General features: G+C 40.2%; 1 protein-coding gene across 5 annotated transcripts in view; it reads right to left on the minus strand.

Moving 5' to 3' along the window:
• ANKRD6 (ankyrin repeat domain 6) overlaps positions 1 to 13,083 on the minus strand; it is a 183,199-nt gene that overhangs the window by 135,723 nt on the left and 34,393 nt on the right. The gene's annotated exons all lie outside the window — the stretch shown is intronic.

Here is a 13,083-nt window from a genome sequence, read left to right on the forward strand (position 1 = left end):
TCACCCCTGGGCCAGCTCTGGGCTCCCATGATGCCCTGAGCACTGCCCACCACAGCATGACCCCAGGGTTCAATTCCTATGTGCCAGTCTAAGCACCTCAAAGTCAGGGAGCTTGACTTTGTTAGTTTAGTACTCCCAACCCAGCACAGTAAACCAGCATCCAAACGTCTATATTATGTAAGATTACATCTGTAATCAGGGCATTTGCCTTTGAGGGCTGCCATAACCAAATACCACAAACCTGGTGACCTAAACAAGTCACAATTTATTGTCTCCCGATTCTGGAGGTCACAAGTCTGAAATAAAAGTGTCAGCAGAGTTGATGCCTTTTGAGAGCTGTGAGGGAAGGATCCATTCCAGGTCTCTCTTCTTGTCCTGTGAATGGATAACATCTCCATCTCAGTCTGTCTCCGAATTTCCTCTTTTCATAAAGATATCAGTCGGGCTGGACTAGGACCCACACCAATGACTTCCTCAATAGAGACCTTATCTACAAATAAAGTGACAACCTGAGATAAAGGGAGTTAGGACTTTCACAGTGCATTTTAGGGGGACACAATTCAACCCATAACAATCAGCAAATGTGTAGATTTATGAGAGTTCACAACAATTTTTAAATGCCTGTTTTATAATGTTTAATTTTAAAAGGGGTATATTCATGTATAGAGTAAGAGTTCTTAACTTGGGTTTTATTTTAGAGTCCATGATCATCCCCACATTAACCACTAATGGTAGAAGTTCTCAAATTTTCTTTAAAGAAATAAAATGTGACGGTAATAAACCAAAATATTAATGGTATATGCCTCAGGGTGATATTATGGATGCCTGGAATTGTTTCTCAATTTTCTGTAGTAGTTTCAAATTACTGTTATAGTCAGGGAAAAAAAGCACCTTCCACTTTTTTTAAAACAGAAAAATGGTATTTTTAAAGATTTAAGGACTTCCCTGGCAGTCCAGTGGTTAAGAATCTGCGCTTCCACTGCAGAGGGCATGGGGCCGATTCCTGGTCAGGGAACTAAGATTCCAGATACTACATGGTACAGCCAAAAAAACCTGAGTTTAGAAATATGTAAAAATGAACATGTTTTATACAAATAGTATATTCTCAAACTGCAAAATAAAATATTAGGGAAGAAAAGAGTAAAAATATATAATGCTCACAGTGTTCATTAACAGAAGTTATAGAAAGAGTTTTGGGTATTTCTTCCTAATTTTTGTGTGTTTTCCAAATTTTTAAATAATGAATTATATTACTCTCATAATCAGAACAAGTCAATACATCTAAATTAAGAACATGCAGTTTAAGTATTCGGTTGTATATTAAATATTCAATATTAAGAGCTGAATTAGCACATTATGGTACAATGACAAAATTTAGCTTTTAAATGACCATTATGAACATACAGAAACAGGAAACAGCTTATGAGACAGTTCTGTGGGAAAAAAAATTGTAACAGTAAATTATACAAATTATAACCAGTAAAATATATCCATATGCCGACAGTAATTTGCAAAAATGAGTATCTATTGAAAGTAGGATTATGTGTTATTTTTAAAGATTCGATATAGTTATATATTTTCATTTTAAAGTATTTATGAAAATGTATTCTAAGTATTCTTAGAAAATGTTCTTTTCTAAGAATATCTGTAAATCTTTTTACACTGTCTGAAATAGCTTCCAGCCATTCCAAGAATCAACTTCTTGACTAGAAGATGACTGGTAAACTTCAGTCTAGTCTGGCTACCAACAAACAACCCACAGTATTTGTTACAACTCAGTGCTTGGTTTCACCTTCACTTGTTGGTGGAAGTGCACATGGATACACCCTTTCCAAAGGACAATTTGGCAGTATTTGTTAAACCCATTAACGTTTCACTCCCTTTGTGAATTTCCATATATCTGGGAAACAACTCTACATATGTACAAAGTAAAGGTTAATAAGAATGAACAACTGGTCTACCTAGGGTGGCCCTTTCTCACAGGGGGCTATAGGAAGTACAGTTTCAATCAGAAAGCAGTTGAGAGACTTACAATAACTACTAAATGGAAAGCTCATGCAGCTTTGATTCACTGCCTGGTTTACTATTTCCTTTGATGTCTTTATTTCTGGCAACCAAGGGTTGCCAGAAACAACAAAGGGTGTTGATTCAACTCTACATGTTCCAATCATATGCATGCCAGTACAGATGCTAAGATACATATTTAGTTGAAACATGCACGTTTTAGATTGTTTTCTTCTTAGCTCCCAGCTTCACAAACAGAATTTAAAGTACAGCAACTCTTATTTGAAAATAGTCATAGAGTGGGAGCCATATATGCTCTCATTTTTTCTTATTTTTGCTTAAACAGGAAATGTCCAGATCTTAGGTTTGGGCTCCTAGAGTTTGTCTCCTAAGTAAGTGTGTTTCCATCCATCTGTTCATATTTACATCATGAGTCTTGAGATTGTTGCCTTCTGACAATTTATAAGTAAGACAAATTTCTCATTTTACATTGACTCCCTCAGTGGTAGGGAGTACAAATACTCTGATCAGATCAAGAAATATTTGATCTGATATTTGTATAAAGTACAAATATTCTGATCAGATCAAGAATGTAAGTTAAATTATATCTCTTCAGTGTAGGCTATAAAGGAGGCAGAGTAAAAATACAAATAATTTCAAGCCAAAATGAAATTAATGAATTAGGCTTGTTTCTAGACTATATTCAATTAACAATGTAGTGGGCAATTTTCAGATTAAAAGAGAAGAGAAAAAATTTTACAAGTTATTGATACTTATAGTTTGTCAATGAAAGCATCTTTATGAACACTGATCATATCTATTTGTGGACCACTACACATTCTGAACATTTTTTTCTCGACCTCAAGCTAATGACAGCTTTAGAGGTGAGAAGCAAAAGATAAAAGGAAGCTGGGTGAGTTGTATAGTATTTCATGGGGCCATCTGGGGAAGTCTGGCAGATAAGCATTACCTCCTGTATCCCCTTCATACACAGCATTACCCATTGTCAATTTTTTTGGTTTTTTTTGGCCGCACTGCTGTGACTTGTGCGATATTAGTTCCCCAACCAAGGATTAAACCCGGGTCCACAGCAGTGAAAGCCCAAGTCTTAACCACTGGACCTCCGGGGAATTCCCTATAAGATGTCAGTTTTTAAGCCTCAAGTCCCACCATTAACTGGATTGACAGTTGCTTAGAAAACAAATTTTTTAAAAAACCATTCGCACTAGTAATGTGAGATGTTACTTTACAAAATAATGTTACTTCTCTTAAAATCAACACTATGCATCAGGGACACAGACATTCTCTGGTGAGACTTACGATTAGGCAACCCTAGAAGGATAAGAATAAAGACAAGATTTTATAAGGAAAGAAAAACCAAGAAATGACGCCTTTGAAGAAAAACAAGTTTTAGTCAATTCTCTAGACCTACAGCAGTGATCACATAAAAACAAAAAACAAAGGCAAGGGAGCAAAACTTTACAGTGTGCCTGAACTCAAAACGCGAGATGCCTGGTCAGGAACATAAAAATCAGCAATGTCGAGCAAAACCTTACAGTGTGCCTGAGCTCAAAACGGAGATGCCTGGTCAGGAACATAAAAATCAGCAATGTCGAGCAAAACCTTACAGTGTGCCTGAGCTCAAAACGGAGATGCCTGGTCAGGAATATAAAAATCAGCAATGTCGAGCAAAAACTTACAGTGTGCCTGAACTCAAAACGGAGATGCCTGGTCAGGAACATAAAAATCAGCAATGTCGAGCAAAAACTTACAGTGTGCCTGAACTCAAAACGGAGATGCCTGGTCAGGAACATAAAAATCAGCAATGTCGAGCAAAAACTTACAGTGTGCCTGAACTCAAAACGTGAGATGCCTGGTCAGGAACATAAAAATCAGCAATGTCTCATTTAAAGAGTCTCTATTAACCACACAGGAAGTAGAAGCAAGGCATGACGACAGGCCAGTGACCATGGGGGCAGGTGAGAGGTCAGGAAGCAGGCAGTGGCCTCTCTGCCTCTGGGGCTTTTCCTGGCCAGGTGCGAGCCCAGGTACCTGGGAACCTGAATCCTCCTCACAGAGCCATTACACAGACATTACACGTTGCCCTGAGCAATCAGCAGTCATGGGAGCAGGAGAGTGAATGACTTTGGTTGTTTCGGGAGATGGGGTGTTGGGGGGCAGTGTGCTAGCAGCAAGAAACAGTGTGATTTGTCCTGCCTTGTAGAGGAAGCCAGTCATAGCCCAGATGCTGAGAGATGGGGAGATTTGGTGAGATGCTGAGATGGTGGCAGCAAGATCGTCCCCTTCTAACCTGGAGCCAGGCGTGTCAGCACCTGTCACCCTGAGGTTTTCCGCCTGAATCCCCAGGTGCTGTATTCACACTCCTGGCACAGGCTATCCAGAGAGGGACTGACAGGAAAGCACCCAACGAATTTTTGGCAGGTCCACCGTGAAGCAGGACTATTGCCAGAGACAAGCGAAGATCCAAGAAGCACAGCGACCTCCAATAACTAGCTGTTCCTGCTCCTCCAAGGGGCTCCTTCACCCAGCAGGCATGTACCGTAGATTCACTAACTCTGGGCCAATCACAGTCACCTAGAGTTTGACCTTATGGGACTGGAACTTGAAGTGATAAGCATGTCCATATATAATACATACAGGCATTTATATTTATGTGTTTGGAGATGGAAGGGAGGGAGGAAGGATGGACTGCAAGCAGAAATGGTTACTTCTCGTTTAGGGAAAACACAGGAGATGGAACTACACAACCTCTTACCTAATCCACTATCTGTAGGATCTTGTACAAATCTCTACACCATTACTTAAAAGAAAGGTATTTCAAGAAGCTATTCCAATAGGCACTGTGTTCTGTGCAGTAGACTAAGATTACACTAGTTTTATCATGAGAAAGCTCCTATAAAATCTAACTGATAAAGAATTAAGATTTATTCTACCTGTCCTATTTTGAACTGTACCAAATAGTAAATGAGTAATCAAAATAGTGAACCGAATAGTAAATGAGATAAAGTTTCTCTTTACAGTTCAGCTAATAAAGAAGAAATAATGCAATCCATATATGTGTTTAGCAGTACCCAATGAATTAAACAGCCACTGAAAACAAAGAGGTCACTACCTATTAGAAGGTATAAAAATAGGGAATTATCTGGCAATCTGTTAGTTAGGGCACCATGCTTTCACTGCAGGGGGCATGGGTTCAATTCCTGTTTGGGGAACTAAGATCCCACGTGCCAGTGCAGTGCAGCCAAAGAAAAAGAGGAAAGAAATTACAAAAATGAAAGCAAAATTATAGATGTTACAATATCTATAATATCAGTTCAGTTCAGTAGTTCAGTCGTGTCCTACTCTTTGAGACCCCACAAACCACAGCACGCCAGGCCTCCCTGTCCAACACCAACTCCCGGAGCCTACCCAAACTCATGTCCATTTTGAGTATAAAAAATAAATGATAATTAAAAAAAGAAAACCATAAAAATACCAGAAGAAACTATGGATTAATATTTTTACAATTTTAGGAGTACAAAGGCCTTTTCATATTAATCATAAAAGCCCCTCAATTTTTTTAATTAATTTATTTTTTATTGAAAGATAATTGCTTTACAGAATCTGGCTGTTTTCTGTCAAACCTCAACATGAATCAGCCATAGGTATACATATATCCCCTCCCTTTTGAAACTTCTTCCTATCTCCCTCCCAACCCCAACCCTCTAGGTTGATACAGAGCCCCTATTTGAGTTTCCTGACCCATACAGCAATTTCCTGTTGGCTACCTATTTTACATACAGTAATGTAAGTTTTCCATGTTACTCTTTCCATACATCTCACCCTCTCCTTCCCTCTCCCCATGTCCATAAGTCTATTCTCTATGTCTGTTTCTCCACTGTTGCCCTCTAAATAAATTCTTCAGTACCATTTTTCTAGATTCCGTATATATGTGTTAAAATATGGTATTTCTCTTTCTCTTTCTGACTCACTTCACTCTGTATAATAGGATCTAGATTCATCCACCTGTTCTTTTTATGGCCGAGTAAATGGTTTTTCCAGTGGTCATGTATGGATGTGAGAGTTGGACTCTGAAGAAAGCTGAGCGCCGAAGAATTGATGCCTATAAACTGTGGTGTTGGAGAAGACTCTTGAGAGACCCTTGGACTGCAAGGAGATCCAACCAGTCCATCCTAAAGATCAGTCCTGGGTATTCACTGGAAGGACTGATGCTGGAGCTGAAACTCCAGTACTTTGGCCACCTCATGCGAAGAGCTGAGTCATGGGAAAAACCCTGATGCTGGGAAGGATTGGGGTCAGGAGGAGAAGGGGATGACAGAGGATGAGATGGCTGGATGGCATCACTGACTCAATGGACATGAGTTTGGGTAAACTCCAGGAGTTGGTGATGGACAGGGAGGCCTGGCGTGCTGCGATTCATGGGGTTGCAAAGAGTCGGACACGACTGAGCAACTGAACTGAACTGAACTGAATATTCCATTGTGGATATATACCACAACTTCTTCATCCATTCATCTGTCGATGGAAATCTCTGTTGCTTCAATGTTCTAGCTATTGCAAATAGTGCTGTAATGAACAATGGGACACATGTGTCTCTTTCAATTTTGGATTCCTCAGGGTATATGCCTAGGAGTGGGATTGCTGGGCCATACAGTGGTTCTATTCCTAGTTTTTTAAGGACACTCCATACCGTCTTCCATAGCGGCTGTATCAATTTACATTCCCACCAACAGTGCAAGAGTGTTCCCTTTCTCCACACCCTCTCCAGCATTTATTGTTTGTAGACTTTTTGATGAGGGCCATTCTGACCAGTGTGAGGTGACATCTCATTGTAGCTTTGACTTGCATTTCTCTAATAATGAGCAATGTTGAGCATCTTTTCATGTGTCCGCTAGCCATCTGTATGTCTTCTTTGGAGAAATGTCCATCCAGGCCTTTTCCTCACTTTTTGATTGGGTTGTTTGTTTTTTCTGGTATTGAGCTGTATGAGCTGCTTACATATTTTGGAAATTAATCCTTTGTCAGTTGTTTCATTTGCTATTATTTTATCCCATTCTGAGGGTTGTCTTTTCACTTTGCTTATAGTTTCCTTTGCTGTGCAAAAGCTTTTAAGTTCAATTGGGTCCCACTTGTTTACTTTTGTTCTATTTCTGTTACTCTAGGAGGTGGGTCATAGAGGATCTTGCTTTGGTTTATGTCATCGAGCGTTCTCCCTGTGTTTTCCTCTAAGAGTTTTATAGTTTCTGGTCTTACATTTAGGTCTTTAATCCATTTTGAGTTTATCTTTGTGTATGGTGTTAGGAAGTGTTCTGATTTCATTCTTTTACATGTAGCTGTCCAGTTTTCCCAGCACCATTTATTGAAGAGGCTGTCTTTGCCCCATTGTATATTCTTGCCTCCTTTGCAAAAAATAAAGTACCCATAGGTGCATGGGTTTATTTCTGGGCTTTCTATCTTGTTCCATTGGTCTATATTTCTGTTTTTATGCCAGTACTATACTGTCTTGATGACTGTAGCTTTGTAGTATAACCTGAAGTCAGGAAGCTTCATTCCTCCAGCTCCATTCTTCTTTATTAAAACTGAAAAGCCAAAAATTTAAAACTGTGATAATATATACTAACGTTGTTTAGTCACTAAGTTGAATCAGACTCTTTGAGAACCCATGGACTGCGGCACACCAGGCTTCCCTGTCCTTCACTATCTCCTGGAGTTTGCTCAGAGTCATGTTTTCTGAGTCAGTGGTGCTACCTAACCATCTCATTCTCTTCTGCCTGCTTCTCTTCCTGCCCTCAATCTTTCTCAGCATCAAGGCCTTTTCCAATGAGTAGGCTCTTCACCTCAGGTGTCCAAACTATTGAACTACCTTCAGCATCAGTCCTTCCAATGAATATTCAGAGTTGATTTCCTTTAGGATTGACTGGTTTGATGTCCTGGCTGTCCAGGGGACTCTCCAAGAGCCTTCTCCAGCACCACAGTTTAAAATGTGGTAGCATGCATAATTTTTGAAAAGTTCTTATCAATGAATAAAGACAAAACACTCAAATAGTAAAATGGACAGAGGATCTGATTAGGCAGTTCCACACACACACAAAATCAAAAGCTCCATTAAAGACTGGAATTATTTGGATTTAGGACCCTAAAAGAGTCCAGTATACAGCAGTCAGTCTAATTGAAAGAAAACACAAACACATGCAAACATTAACTTACAAAATAATATTCAATCTTACTCTTGAAAGAAATGCAAAAAAAAAAAAGAGAGAGATTTTTAAAGCATAAAGTTGACAAAGATTAGGATGATTTGGCAATATTCATGTTGGTGAAGGCAGTGGAAAAGCCACTGAAAACTTTACCTTTCTGATGGGCAATAAAATCATCTAGAATACACACACATTTGACCCACGAATTTCACATGCAGGAATTTATCCTAAAGAGATAATGGGGGGACTTCGCTGGTGGTCCAGTGGCTAAGACTCTGCAGTCCCAACTCAGGGGCCCAAATTCAACCTCTGGTCAAGGAACTAGATCCCACGTACTGCAACTAAAAGACCCTGCATGCCACGACTAAGGCCTGGTGCCGTCAAATAAATAAACAATATATTTTTTAAAGGGATACTGGGAAGAGAGGGGTGAGTTTAAGAATAGCTATATAAAGATATTAACTACTAGAATGGTTAATTTTCTGTCCCAGCTTAGTTGAGCCACTGGGTACCCAGCTATTTGGTTAAACATATTTCTGGGTGTCATAAGGATGTTTCTGAATATGACTGCCATTTGAATCAGTAGACTGGGTAAAGTAGATGGTCCTCCCTAATGTTTCATCCAATCCTTATGAGTTCTGATAGAATAAAAGGATGAGCAAGAGAAAACCTACTCTCTCTGCCTGAGGCCTGCCTGCCTGCCTGCTGGTTCTCAGGCTTTCCAGGAGATTTCTTGGGATTTCTCAGCCTCTATAATCACATGAGCTAATTCTTTATAAAAATGTTTCCATGTGTGTGTCCCCTGGTTCTGTTTCTCTGGAGTTGTTCAGTCACTCAGTCATGTCTGACTCTTCGCAACTCTTTGCGAAAACCGCAGCACGCCAGGTTTCCCTGTACTTCATCATCTCCCAGAGTTTGCTCAAATTCATGTCCATTGAGTTAATGATGTCATCCAACCATTTCATCTTCTGTTATCCCTCTCCTGCCTTCAATCTTTCTCAGCATCAGGGTCTTTTCCAATGAGTCGATTCTTTGCATCAGATGCCCAAAGTATTGTAGCTTCAGCTTCAACATCAATCCTTCCAGTGAATATTCAGGGTTGATTTCCCTCAGGATTGACTGGTTTTCTGGAGACCCCTAACCAATATAACTACAGTATTAGCAATACAAATGAGAAATGAGGAAAGAATGGGTATCCTCATCAAAAGGTGGTAAATAATTTTTTATCCAATGGACGATGTGCGAACTGCTTATAGAAATGATGAGGATTAACATGAACTGACATGGAAAGATGTCCCCAAAATACTGAATTTTTTTAAGGAGCTCACTGGACAGTATGTCCACTGTGATTTCACTGATATAAAATTGTGTATCACACACAAGAGTGTGTGTGTTTATGTGTGAAATGGGACAGGATGTTTAGTAAAAAGCAATTTATCTTTGGGTGATGGCATTTTGGATGATTTTTACCCTCTTCAAATTCTGTATTATTTGTATTTTTCTCCAATAAACTTTATCAGAAAAATCAACAAAGCCAGTCTCTTCCATTAAAAAAAAATCATGACGGCAAGAAGAGAAAGGGATGGCTGTACTGGGAGGGAATTTGGGTAAAAGGAGAATTTGCAGCAGTTGTTATTTTACAGCAGGAGAAATGAGAACGGTGACGGGGAAAGAACCAGAAGGGGATGAAAGACTGAGCGCCGCAGACCAAGCAGGTTGAGTGTGTCCAGGGGATGAGCTGGTTCCTACCCTCCGGCAAGGCAGCTAAGAGCCTACAAACGTAAAAATAATTCCCAATGAGTGACACCAGAGCTGACTAAAGCAGAGGAACGCTGCCAACGGCAGGGATCTGGAAAGTAATGCAGGAGAAGATGGTGCCACTTCCAAGGTGGGTCAGATTTCTCAGCACAGAGACAGGTGGGAGGAAAAGCAATACCCGCTCAGGGACTGTCAGGCTTGTCAGATCAACAGGGTAGAATCTGGGGGTCAAGGAGCAGCAGGTAATAAGACTAGAAAATTAATGTGGCACTCACAGTAAAGAGGCTTGCAGAGGCTGAGAGTCAGGACCATAATGCTGGGGGTATTCTAGACAGCACAGTGACCCCACTCCTAACAATGTCCAGACATATAAATCCAGCCACTGCTGGTGGGATTTGCAGATTGAAGGAACTTGACCACAGAGGCAGGGAAAACCCAGTGAAAAAGTTAACAGGCCAGAGATGTGAGCTAATGTTGTGAATTAAAATGGTGGCAACAGAAGTAGAGAGTGACATGAAAAGCATGGCAGAAGGCGTCTACACACAGTATGACCCATGTAGCATTAAAAACCACGGGAAACCCAATCAAGACAAGGCTGACCTGATTCTATGAAGCTCTGCCGTTAACCATTTTGCATTTAGAATTTTACTCAAATATCACATTTTATAAAGAGATGTTTCCTCTATTTCTGTAACTTACTTTTGTGCTGGATATAAGAAAGTGAGACAGGAATAGGGCACAGTTCTCCTAAAGGAAATCTGAAACCTGAGAGATGGCCTTAGAGCTGAATTTACAATAATCACTACACATGAGGGGAAAAATAAACTGACCCAGAACTGGGAGGTGTCGGTGCTATGTGTGTGGAGGAATTGAAGGGATGGAGGTGGGGAACCGTGAGACCAAGGGAGGAAGAATCAAGAAGAAACACGTCTGTAACACAAATTTTTATGCTATGCCTTGGAAATTTTCAGAAAGTACTACTAAAAATTCTAAATACAGCTTAAGTGACCAGAGAAACATTATAAAACCCCTTAGGTTGGCTATAAAAAGTCATCAGATCAGATCAGTCGCTCAGTCATGTCCGACTCTTTGCGACCCCGTGAATCGCAACACGCCAGGCCTCCCTGTCCATCACCAACTCCCGGAGTTCACTCAGACTCACATCCATCGAGTCAGTGATGCCATCCAGCCATCTCATCCTCTATCGTCCCCTTCTCCTCTTGCCCCCAATCCCTCCCAGCGTCAGAGTCTTTTCCAATGAGTCAACTCTTCGCATGAGGTGGCCAGAGTACTGGAGTTTCAGCTTTAGCATCATTCCTTCCAAAGAAATCCCAGGGCTGATCTCCTTCGGAATGGACTGGTTGGATCTCCTTGCAGTCCAAGGGACTCTCAAGAGTCTTCTCCAACACCACACTTCAAAAGCATCAATTCTTCGGTGCTCAGCCTGCTTCACAGTCCAACTCTCACATCCATACATGACCACAGGAAAAACCACAGCCTTGACTGGACGAACCTTTGTTGGCAAAGTAATGTCTCTGCTTTTGAATATGCTATCTAGGTTGGTCATAACTTTCCTTCCAAGGAGTAAGCGTCTTTTAATTTCATGGCTGCAATCACCATCTGCAGTGATTTTGGAGCCCAAAAAAATAAAGTCTGACACTGTTTCCACTGTTTCCCCATCTATTTCCCATGAAGTGATGGGACCGGATGCCATAATCTTCGTTTTCTGAATGTTGAGCTTTAAGCCAACTTTTTCACTCTCCACTTTCACTTTCATCAAGAGGCTTTTGAGTTCCTCTTCACTTTCTGCCATAAGGGTGGTGTCATCTGCATATCTGAGGTTATTGATATTTCTCCCGGCAATCTTGATTCCAGCTTGTGTTTCTTCCAGTCCAGCGTTTCTCATGATGTACTCTGCATATAAGTTAAATAAACAGGGTGACAATATACAGCCTTGACGAACTCCTTTTCCTATTTGGAACCAGTCTGTTGTTCCATGTCCAGTTCTAACTGTTGCTTCCTGACCTGCATACAAATTTCTCAAGAGGCAGATCAGGTGGTCTGGTATTCCCATCTCTTTCAGAAAAAGTCATAGCCACTCAGAAAAAAACAAAATAAAAAATTTAATTCTAAGCAAGCTTCACATTCAACCATCAAAATAGAATATATTTATCACGCTTAAATAAATAACATCTCAATATTTATAAATAACATTGGTACAAACATGATTTTTGCTCTGCTGATTTAAACAGATTTTATACATTTCCTCATAGTCTATTCTCATTTTTAAATAAAAGATTATAGGTAATACAGAATATTTCATTAAACTTTGACTGAAAAAAAAAAAATCCAGACAGGTAAGATAGGCACTCTCCTCACCATCAGTTAGGTAAAATGTGAATTTTTAGACTCCCTGATCAGAACTTCAAAAATCTCCTGAGAGTGAAAGGGTAAACTATTTAAAAAAATCATCTGTCAATCCTAAAGCCATACACACATGGCATGAGTCACCTAGGGGTTTTCAGAAGGCTTTTCTGCCATCAGCGATGTCTCCTCAGATGGCTGGTTGGGGCGGGGTGGGGGGCTGGTGGTGGTAAGGGGAGAGCTTAGGAAGTAAAGAATATGGAAGGAGAGACACACTGCCTTGGGAACTCTATCGGGGCAACAGGAATTTTTACAGCTATTTTAAACTCCAAAACATGTTTGAAGGTATGAGTAAAGTTTCAAACTGTACTCTAAGGGAATTTCCAGGTTTCGCAAAAATATATACTTCCCGCTCAAGCCTCAGAAAGCTCTACAGGGATGAGGCCTTCAATGAGCTTTCAGAAGTTATACCTACAGGAGGCCTGAGCAACAATGATCTGCCCTACATAGAGAGAGCTCTTGCTTACCCATTCATCTTTGGCAACTGTTCCAATCTTTCTAAGAATCCACCTTTCAAGTTACTTGGTTATTTGTACACTAAGCATTACAACCTCAGCTCTAGAATCACAAAAATCTGTGGGCCTTCCATCTCAGCTTTTGATCTATCCACACATCAAGTTCTTTGATAAACACAGGGCATAAGCACTGTGGCTGACTCTAAGAGTTTAAAATACCAAGA

This window comes from Bos indicus x Bos taurus, chromosome 9 (assembly GCF_003369695.1).
Source record: "Bos indicus x Bos taurus breed Angus x Brahman F1 hybrid chromosome 9, Bos_hybrid_MaternalHap_v2.0, whole genome shotgun sequence".
Taxonomy (NCBI): Eukaryota; Metazoa; Chordata; class Mammalia; order Artiodactyla; family Bovidae; genus Bos; species Bos indicus x Bos taurus.